A 10,056-nucleotide genomic window follows, 5' to 3' on the forward strand; every position below is an offset into this window, starting at 1 on the left:
CTCTTTCTAACAATTAGCATAAGATTAGAAAAAGGTTCTAGATTGTTCTCAGTTGCAGTATATGTATGTAGAGTCTATTTTCTGAGATCCTCAATCAATGAAACAGTGTTATGCTATTTTGAGTATTCAATACAAATCGCCTTTCTCCTTCATTATGGTTCTTGTTGTTTTCTTTCAGGAGTTTCATTTGGACTCACTATGCCTCCCTCAAATTCTCTCTCTCAAGCCCACTCGCCCAACTTAGTTTTCTCTCTTCGATGTCGTTGTTGCTCATGTTGGCGCCAACACCTTGATTTGTCAACTTCCACCCGCAGCTGCTTGGTAGTCCACCGCTTCTCGCATTGATTATATTACTGGATTGAAGGCAACTCCCTTGCTTCTCTATATTCTCGGTTTTGAAATTGGGAATTGAAAGAAACATGAAAATTTTAGAGGTAAGTATTTGAAAAGGTATATGCTTACATATAGCCTGAAACTAGTTCTGTTCTATTAGAAATGAGCCACTCACCCCTTAAAAGGCCTTATAAGGGGAAGGCTTATCCAAACTTATATAGACAAGCTAGGATCATCACCAAGTCGATGTGGGACAAGATTTAAGAATTTTAACACGCCCCTTACGTGTGGGCCAGAATGACACATCGGACTTCCATCACGTGGGTATGCAAGAGAAGAGATAAAGAGATAAAATCCATCATCGACTCGGGCCCGCTCTGATACCATGTTGAAAATGGTGAATTGAATTGGATGGAGAAACCTTCGTTGAAAAAGATCATGAAGAAATGCAGAAACTGCCGATTACGGGAGAGAAAAGAGAAAAGGAGAAAATATCTTTTATTGACTACATTTTGGCAAAAGTTGACTACAATTTACAATGAGAAGCCTTATATATAGGCAAGGTAAAATAACAAAAAAAACTAACTAATCTACCTAACTAATTACACTAATCAACCTAACTAATTATATTTTATTTTCAATTTCAACAGCCCCCTCAAGATGGGAGCAAAACAAATGCAACCATCTTGGAGAGGAAGAAACTAACAAACAGAGAAAATAAAACTTGAATTGCTCAAAGTCACCCAACTCCCCCTCTGCAAAACTTGATCATCATGAGCTGCTGGAGAGAATTGAGAACAACTTCTATGATTACCACAGACCAAACCATCTATGCCCAAGCCACAGTTGTTTGTAGTAACTGAAGTAGATGAGAATCTTCAATCCAACTCATCCAATCCTACAAACTTGTTGCCAAGTGATGTTCTAAATCTTTAGACCACAATCAAACACCATTCATATCTCTAAAATGCCATTCATCACATTAGCAATTTTGTAACTCCACAAAAACACATAATCTTCCAATCTTAGATGACTCAACCAACTTAGCAGCATCTTCTACCCCTAGCCAAGTTCCTTGTTTTGCAAAAACTTGCTACAAAGCCAGCAATCTGCCTCAAATCCTTGAGCATCAAGACTAAGAACAATCATAACACCAATACGAACAACACCACATCGAAGCATAGAATAGCCTTTCTTCCTCACCCAAAACAAACAACAAATCCAGTTATAATGCAACTATCTTGCCAAAGCAACGAACAAGGAAATCAAAGACTTCAAGACATGAGAAAATCCACTATGGATCAGCTACATTATTCCACCAGTCCATTGCTCAGAAGCTAACCAAGAAGCTCTACAGATCAACATCCGCTCAATAGTTTGGAGCATTAGAAGGCGGTCAAGCCTCGGCTACGCTCTTCCCCAAATTGAAATCAAAAGCCAATAATAGGGTAGAAAATAGATACAGAATCAACCGACTGATTTAATCGGGCAGAATAAAACTGATTCACAAATCAGAAACAATACAACTGATTCACAGATCAGAAACATTACAAACTGAGTCACAGATCAGAAGTAGATCGAAAATCAACCGATTCAATTGACAGAAAACACAATCAACTAATTGAATTGGGCAGAATATAGAATCAACCAATTCAATTGGCAGAAAACACAATCAACCATTTCAATAGGGCAGAATACAGAATCAACAAATTCAAACATCGAAATTGAACAAACAGAGAGATTTAAAGAGAGAAAAATCAGAACCTAAAAAGATATCAACCGCAAAAGTAGAGCTGGCAAATTCTGCAGCAAACCTCACCACACCACAACTGTAGTGAGCCGAGCACATACAAACCGGCAACAATATAAACCCTAACGAAAAATACCAACCTTAGATCTATGAAAATCAAACGGAAAATTCAAAAAAAAAAATAGAGGAGATAGAGGCGCAGCGGATTTGAACTCTGATACCATATTAGAAATGAGTCACTCACCCTTTATAAAGCCTTATAAGGGGAGGGTTATCCTAGTTATATAGACAAGATAGGATCATCACCAAGTCGATGTGGGACAAGATTTAAGAATTTTAACACGCCCCCTCACGTGTGTGGGCCGGAATGACACATCGGACTTCCATCACGTGGGTAGGCAAGAGAAGAGATAAAGAGATAAAATCCATCATCGACTCTGGCCCGCTCTGATACCATGTTAAAAATGGTGAATTGAATTGGATGGAGAAACCTCCATTGAAGAAGATCATGAAATGCAGACACTGCCGATTACGGGAGAGAAAAGAGAAAAGGAGAAAATATCTTTTATTGATTACATTTTGGCAAAAGTTGACTACAATTTTCAATGAGAAGCCTTATATATAGGCTCGGTAAAATAACAAAAAAACAACTAATCTACCTTACTAATTACACTAATCAACCTAACTAATTACATTTTATTTTCAATTTCAACAGTCCCCCTCAAGATGGGAGCAAAACAAATGCAACCATCTTGGAAAGGAAGAAACTAACAAACAGAGAAAATAAAACTTGAATTGCTCAAAGTCATCCAACTCCTCCTCTGCAAAACATGATCATCATGAGCTGCTAGAGAGAATTGAGAACAATTTCTATGATTACCAAAGACCGAACCATCTATGCCCAAGCCACAGTTGTTTATAGTAACTGAAGTAGATGAGAATCTTCAATCCAACTCATCCAATCCTACAAACTTGCTGCCATGTGGTGTTCTAAATCTTTAGACCACAATCAAACACCATTCATATCTCTAAAAGGCCATTCATCACATTAGCAATTCTCTAACTCCACAAAAACACATAATCTTCCAATCTTAGATGACTCAACCAACTTAGCAGCATCTTCTACCCTTAGCCAAGTTCCTTGTTGTGCAAAAACTTGCTACAAAGCCAGCAATCTGCCTTAAATCCTTGAGCATCAAGACTAAGAACAATCATAACACCAATACGAACAACACCACATCGAAGCATAGAATAGCCTTTCTTCCTCACCCAAAACAAACAACAAATCCAGCTATAATGCAACTATCTTGCCAAAGCAACGAACAAGGAAATCAAAGACTTCAAGACATGAGAAAATCCACTATGGATCAGCTACATTATTCCACCAGTCCATTGCTCAGAAGCTAACCAAGAAGCTCTACAGATCAACATCCGCTCAATAGTTTGGAGCATTAGAAGGCGGTCAAGCCTCGGCTACGCTCTTCCCCAAATTGAAATCAAAAGCCAATAATAGGGTAGAAAATAGATACAGAATCAACCGACTGATTTAATCGGGCAGAATAAAACTGATTCACAAATCAGAAACAATACAACTGATTCACAGATCAGAAACATTACAAACTGAGTCACAGATCAGAAGTAGATCGAAAATCAACCGATTCAATTGACAGAAAACACAATCAACTAATTGAATTGGGCAGAATATAGAATCAACCAATTCAATTGGCAGAAAACACAATCAACCATTTCAATAGGGCAGAATACAGAATCAACAAATTCAAACATCGAAATTGAACAAACAGAGAGATTTAAAGAGAGAAAAATCAGAACCTAAAAAGATATCAACCGCAAAAGTAGAGCTGGCAAATTCTGCAGCAAACCTCACCAAACCACAACTGTAGTGAGCCGAGCACATACACTCCGGCAACAATATAAACCTTAACAAAAAACACCAACCTTAGATCTATGAAAATCAAACGGAAAATTCAAAAAAAAAGATAGAGGAGATAGAGGCGCAGCGGATTTAAACTCTGATACCATATTAGAAATTAGTCACTCACCCTTTAAAAGGCCTATTAAGGGGAGGCTTATCCATACTTATATAGACAAGATAGGATCATCACCATATCGATGTGGGACAAGATTTAAGAATTTTAACACGCCCCCTCACGTGTGGGCCGGAATGACACATAGGATTTCCATCACGTGGGTAGGCAAGAGAAGATATAAAGAGATAAAATCCATCATCGACTCGGGCCCGCTCTGATACCATATTAAAAATAGTGAATTGAATTGGATGGAGAAACCTCCATTGAAGAAGATCATGAAGAAATGCAGGAACTACCGATTACAGGAGAGAAAAGAGAAAAGGAGAAAATATCTTTTATTGATTACATTTTGGCAAAAGTTGACTACAATTTACAATGAGAAGCCTTATATATAGGCTCGGTAAAATAACAAAAAAACAACTAATCTACCTAACTAATTACACTAATCAACCTAACTAATTACATTTTATTTTCAATTTCAACAGTCCCCTCAAGATGGGAGCAAAACAAATGCAACCATCTTGGAAAGGAAGAAACTAACAAACAGAGAAAATAAAACTGGAATTGCTCAAAGTCATCCAACTCTCCCCCGGCAAAACTTGATCATCATGAGCTGCTGGAGAGAATTGAGCACAATTTCTATGATTACCAAAGACCGAACCATCTATGCCCAAGCCACAAAGTTTTATAGTAACTGAAGTAGATGAGAATCTTCAATCCAACTCATCCAATCTTACAAACTCGCTGCCAAGTGGTGTTCTAAATCTTTAGACCACAATCAAACACCATTCATATCTCTAAAAGACCATTCATCACATTAGCAATTCTGTAACTCCACAAAAACACATAATCTTCCAATGTTAGATGACTCAACCAACTTAGCAGCATCTTTTACCCTTAGCCAAGTTCCTTGTTGTGCAAAAACATGCTTCAAAGCCAGCAATCTGCCTCAAATCCTTGAGCATCAAGACTAAGAACAATCATAACACCAATACGAACAACACCACATCGAAGCATAGAATAGCCTTTCTTCCTCCCCCAAAACAAACAACAAATCCAGCTATAATGCAACTATCTTGCCAAAGTAACGAACAAGGAAATCAAAGACTTCAAGACATGAGAAAATCCACTATGGATCAGCTACATTATTCCACCAGTCCATTGCTCAGAAGCTAACCAAGAAGCTCTACAGATCAACATCCGCTCAATAGTTTGGAGCATTAGAAAGCGGTCAAGCCTCGGCTACGCTCTTCCCCAAATTGAAATCAAAAGCCAATAATAGGGTAGAAAATAGATACAGAATCAACCGACTGATTTAATCGGGCAGAATAAAACTGATTCACAAATCAGAAACAATACAACTGATTCACAGATCAGAAACATTACAAACTGAGTCACAGATCAGAAGTAGATCGAAAATCAACCGATTCAATTGACAGAAAACACAATCAACTAATTGAATTGGGCAGAATATAAAATCAACCAATTCAATTGGCAGAAAACACAATCAACCAATTCAATAGGGCAGAATACAGAATCAACAAATTCAAACATCGAAATTGAACAAACAGATAGAGATTTAATGAGAGAAAAATCAGAACCTAAAAAGATATCAACCGCAAAAGTAGAGCTGGCAAATTCTGCAGCAAACCTCACCAAACCACAACTGTAGTGAGCCGAGCACATACACTCCGGCAACAATATAAACCTTAACAAAAAACACCAACCTTAGATCTATGAAAATCAAACGAAAAATTCAAAAAAAAGATAGAGGAGATAGAGGCGCAGCGGATTTAAACTCTGATACCATATTAGAAATTAGTCACTCACCCTTTAAAAGGCCTATTAAGGGGAGGCTTATCCATACTTATATAGACAAGATAGGATCATCACCAAATCGATGTGGGACAAGATTTAAGAATTTTAACACGCCCCCTCACGTGTGGGCCGGAATGACACATAGGATTTCCATCACGTGGGTAGGCAAGAGAAGAGATAAAGAGATAAAATCCATCATCGACTCGGGCCCGCTCTGATACCATATTAAAAATAGTGAATTGAATTGGATGGAGAAACCTCCATTGAAGAAGATCATGAAGAAATGCAGGAACTACCGATTACAGGAGAGAAAAGAGAAGAGGAGAAAATATCTTTTATTGATTACATTTTGGCAAAAGTTGACTACAATTTACAATGAGAAGCCTTATATATAGGCTCGGTAAAATAACAAAAAAACAACTAATCTACCTAACCAATTACACTAATCAACCTAACTAATTACATTTTATTTTCAATTTCAACAGTCCCCTCAAGATGGGAGCAAAACAAATGCAACCATCTTGGAAAGGAAGAAACTAACAAACAGAGAAAATAAAACTGGAATTGCTCAAAGTCATCCAACTCTCCCCCGGCAAAACTTGATCATCATGAGCTGCTGGAGAGAATTGAGCACAATTTCTATGATTACCAAAGACCGAACCATCTATGCCCTAGCCACAGAGTTTTATAGTAACCGAAGTAGATGAGAATCTTCAATCCAACTCATCCAATCTTACAAACTAGCTGCCAAGTGGTGTTCTAAATCTTTAGACCACAATCAAACACCATTCATATCTCTAAAAGACCATTCATCACATTAGCAATTCTGTAACTCCACAAAAACACATAATCTTCCAATGTTAGATGACTCAACCAACTTAGCAGCATCTTCTACCCTTAGCCAAGTTCCTTTTTGTGCAAAAACATGCTTCAAAGCCAGCAATCTGCCTCAAATCCTTGAGCATCAAGACTAAGAACAATCATAACACCAATACGAACAACACCACATCGAAGCATAGAATAGCCTTTCTTCCTCACCCAAAACAAACAACAAATCCAGCTATAATGCAACTATCTTGCCAAAGCAACGAACAAGGAAATCAAAGACTTCAAGACATGAGAAAATCCACTATGGATCAGCTACATTATTCCACCAGTCCATTGCTCAGAAGCTAACCAAGAAGCTCTACAGATCAACATCCGCTCAATAGTTTGGAGCATTAGAAGGCGGTCAAGCCTCGGCTACGCTCTTCCCCAAATTGAAATCAAAAGCCAATAATAGGGTAGAAAATAGATACAGAATCAACCGACTGATTTAATCGGGCAGAATAAAACTGATTCACAAATCAGAAACAATACAACTGATTCACAGATCAGAAACATTACAAACTGAGTCACAGATCAGAAGTAGATCGAAAATCAACCGATTCAATTGACAGAAAACACAATCAACTAATTGAATTGGGCAGAATATAGAATCAACCAATTCAATTGGCAGAAAACACAATCAACCAATTCAATAGGGCAGAATACAGAATCAACAAATTCAAACATCGAAATTGAACAAACAGAGAGATTTAAAGAGAGAAAAATCAGAACCTAAAAAGATATCAACCGCAAAAGTAGAGCTGGCAAATTCTGCAGCAAACCTCACCAAACCACAACTGTAGTGAGCCGAGCACATACACTCCGGCAACAATATAAACCTTAACAAAAAACACCAACCTTAGATCTATGAAAATCAAACGGAAAATTCAAAAAAAAGATAGAGGAGATAGAGGCGCAGCAGATTTAAACTCTGATACCATATTAGAAATTAGTCACTCACCCTTTAAAAGGCCTATTAAGGGGAGGCTTATCCATACTTATATAGACAAGATAGGATCATCACCAAATCGATGTGGGACAAGATTTAAGAATTTTAACACGCCCCCTCACGTGTGGGCCGGAATGACACATAGGATTTCCATCACGTGGGTAGGCAAGAGAAGAGATAAAGAGATAAAATCCATCATCGACTCGGGCCCGCTCTGATACCATATTAAAAATAGTGAATTGAATTGGATGGAGAAACCTCCATTGAAGAAGATCATGAAGAAATGCAGGAACTACCGATTACAGGAGAGAAAAGAGAAAAGGAGAAAATATCTTTTATTGATTACATTTTGGCAAAAGTTGACTACAATTTACAATGAGAAGCCTTATATATAGGCTCGGTAAAATAACAAAAAAACAACTAATCTACCTAACTAATTACACTAATCAACCTAACTAATTACATTTTATTTTCAATTTCAACAGTCCCCTCAAGATGGGAGCAAAACAAATGCAACCATCTTGGAAAGGAAGAAACTAACAAACAGAGAAAATAAAACTGGAATTGCTCAAAGTCATCCAACTCTCCCCCGGCAAAACTTGATCATCATGAGCTGCTGGAGAGAATTGAGCACAATTTCTATGATTACCAAAGACCGAACCATCTATGCCCAAGCCACAGAGTTTTATAGTAACTGAAGTAGATGAGAATCTTCAATCCAACTCATCCAATCTTACAAACTCGCTGCCAAGTGGTGTTCTAAATCTTTAGACCACAATCAAACACCATTCGTATCTCTAAAAGACCATTCATCACATTAGCAATTCTCTAACTCCACAAAAACACATAATCTTCCAATGTTAGATGACTCAACCAACTTAGCAGCATCTTCTACCCTTAGCCAAGTTCCTTGTTGTGCAAAAACATGCTTCAAAGCCAGCAATCTGCCTCAAATCCTTGAGCATCAAGACTAAGAACAATCATAACACCAATACGAACAACACCACATCGAAGCATAGAATAGCCTTTCTTCCTCCCCCAAAACAAACAACAAATCCAGCTATAATGCAACTATCTCGCCAAAGCAACAAACCAGGAAATCAAAGACTTCAAGACATGAGAAAATCCACTATGGATCAGCTACACTATTCCACCAGTCCATTGCTAAGAAGCTAACCAAGAAGCTCTACAGATCAACATCCGCTCAACAGTTTGGAGCATTAGAAGGCGGTCAAGCCTTGGCTATGCTCTTCTCCAAATTGAAATCAAAAGCTAATAATAGGGTAGAAAACAGATACAGAATCAACCGACTGATTTAATCGGGCAGAATAAAATTGATTCACAAATCAGAAACAATACAACTGATTCACAGATCAGAAACATTACAAACTGAGTCACTGATCAGAAGTAGATCGAAAATCAACCGATTCAATTGACAGAAAACATAATCAACTAATTGAATTGGGCAGAATATAGAATCAACCAATTCAATTGGCAGAAAACACAATCAACCAATTCAATAGGGCAGAATACAGAATCAACAAATTCAAACATCGAAATTGAACAAACAGATAGAGATTTAAAGAGAGAAAAATCAGAACCTGAAAAGATATCAACCGCAAAAGTAGAGCTGGAAAATTCTGCAGCAAACCTCACCAAACCACAACTGTAGTGAGCCGAGCACATACACTCCGGCAGCAATATAAACCCTAACGAAAAACACCAACCTTAGATCTATGAAAATCAAATGAAAATTTTAAAAAAAAAAGATAGAGTAGATAGAGGCGCAACGGATTTGAACTCTGATACCATATTAGAAATGAGTCACTCACCCTTTAAAAGGCCTTATAAGGGGAGGGTTATCCATACTTATATAGACAAGATAGGATCATCACCAAGTCGATGTGGGACAAGATTTAAGAATTTTAACACGCCCCCTCACGTATGGGCCGGAATGACACATCGGACTTCCATCACGTGGGTAGGCAAGAGAAGAGATAAAGAGATAAAATCCATCATCGACTCGGGCCCGCTCTGATACCATGTTAAAAATGGTGAATTGAATTGGATGGAGAAACCTCCATTGAAGAAGATCATGAAGAAATGCAGAAACTGCCGATTACGGGAGAGAAAAGAGAAAAGGAGAAAATATCTTTTATTGATTACATTTTGGCAAAAGTTGACTACAATTTACAATGAGAAGCCTTATATATAGGCTCGGTAAAATAACAAAAAAAAACAACTAATCTACCTAACTAATTACACTAATCAACCTAACTAATTACATTTTA

Source organism: Salvia splendens, chromosome 16, assembly GCF_004379255.2.
Source record: "Salvia splendens isolate huo1 chromosome 16, SspV2, whole genome shotgun sequence".
NCBI classification, from domain to species: Eukaryota; Viridiplantae; Streptophyta; class Magnoliopsida; order Lamiales; family Lamiaceae; genus Salvia; species Salvia splendens.